The sequence below is a fragment of the Pteropus vampyrus genome, unplaced genomic scaffold (assembly GCF_000151845.1).
Source record: "Pteropus vampyrus isolate Shadow unplaced genomic scaffold, Pvam_2.0 Scaffold10525, whole genome shotgun sequence".
NCBI lineage: Eukaryota > Metazoa > Chordata > Mammalia > Chiroptera > Pteropodidae > Pteropus > Pteropus vampyrus.
In genome coordinates this window covers 1-1,872 of record NW_011899306.1, presented here as the reverse complement: position 1 = coordinate 1,872, position 1,872 = coordinate 1, and the positions used below count along the sequence as shown (strand labels likewise).

Sequence of the window (1,872 nt, the reverse complement as noted above, 5' to 3'; positions counted from 1 at the left end):
ATGGATCAAAAAAGACACAAAATATTTTGTACTAAATAATAAAAACAATATATCATAATCTGTGAGACACACTTAAAGTAGGGCTTAGAGGAAAACTGGTAGCTTTATTTTTTATTTTTATTTTTTTAGGTGAGGCAACCCTTGGTTGACATCATAGATTGCAAGGACCTTGTCAGCTTACAATCTCTTATTTTTTTAATTTTTTATTTTTTACGCTTACAGCACCTGGTCTTCCTAGGTGGTCTCCCATCCAAGTACTAACCAGGCCTGACCCTGCTTAGCTTCTGAGAACAGACGGGATTGGCTTGTTCAGGGTGGCATGGCCATAGATGAAAAACTGATAGTTTTAAATAGTTAAAACAAAAATGCTTACAATCTATGATCTAAGTTTCTACCTTAAGAAATTAGAAGAAAAGCAAATGAAACCCAAAATATGTAGAAAGAAAATATTCGCAATAAAAGCAAAAATCAAAGAAATAGAAAACTGGGGGGAAAAAACTAAAAGATGGTTCTTGGAAACAATCAAAAAAACTAAAAAACCTCTAGCTAGAATGATCAAGGAAAACAGAGAAACAAAATACAAATCACCAGTATCAGGTGAAAAAAGGACGTCACTACAGATCCTACAGACATTGAAAGAATAAGCATATATTATAAATAACTCTATGCCAATAAGTTTGACTACAAAGATGAAATAAATTACCAAAACTGACATAAGAAATAGAAAATCCGAATACCTCTGTATCTAATATAAGAAATTGAATTTTTAATTTAAAACCTTCCAAATTGAATTTTTAATTTAAAACCCTCCAATGAAGAACACTACAGGCTCAGACAGCTTCACTGTTGAATTATATTAAACATTCAAGGAAGAATTAATACTAATATTCCAAAAGCTATTTCAGAAAGTAACGATAAGAGAACACTTCTTGCTCCTTTTAAGAAGCCAGTACTATCCTGATACTAAAACCAAAGACATTGTAAGAAAACTACAAACACCACCCCCTGACCCTGCCACAACCACCACCCCTCCCGCCAAAAAAAAGTGCAAAAGATTTGAACTGACATTTCAAAAAGAAGAATGGCCAATAAGTTCATGAAAAGAGATTCAATATCATTCATTCGTCATCAGGGAAATACAAATACAAATAAGATAACTCTACATGCCCAATAAAATAGCTAAAACTAAAGTGACTGACAATACCAAATGCAGACAAAGATGGAGAACAAATGAAACTATCAGGCTGCTGGGGAATGGGGTGGAGAGGAGTGTGATATAATTACTTTGGAAAATAGTTTTCAGTTTAGTATTAATTTAATATGCACTCAACATACGACCCAGCAATTCTGCTTTTTTGCCATATGGCCCAGTATTACCCAGGAGAAAAGAAAACATAAGTCTACACAAAGACTTGTAAGTGAGTGTTTATACTTTATTCTTAATAGCCCAAATCTGGAAACGACTCAAATGTTCATCAATAGGTGAATGGATGAATTTTGGTATTTTTATACAACAGAAATAAAAAGGAACTCAAAAATAAAAAGGGACAAATTACTAATACATTCAAGAACAAAGAAGAATTCAAAACTATAAGCTGAGCAAAAGAAGAATCGTATTTACAAAAGAAGTAAACACTGAATAGATTCCATTTATATGAAATTTGAGAAAAAGCGAAACTTATCCTAGTGACATAAAACAAATTAGTAATTGTGTGGGGCCAGTGGTGGGGGTGAGGTGGACTGCAAAAGAACATGAGGGAACTTTGCAGGTGATGGAAATGGTCTAATTCTTGATTAGGGTTGTGGTTACAAAGATGCACACATCTATCAAAGCAAACTGTACATTAAATATATGTGCATTTTTTATGTGTA

At 33.0% G+C, this 1,872-nt stretch overlaps 1 pseudogene; it reads right to left on the bottom strand.

The window, feature by feature from the left end:
- Positions 1-213: 213 nt before the first annotated feature.
- LOC111734961 lies at positions 214-331 on the bottom strand (annotated as a pseudogene).
- Positions 332-1,872: the final 1,541 nt, after the last annotated feature.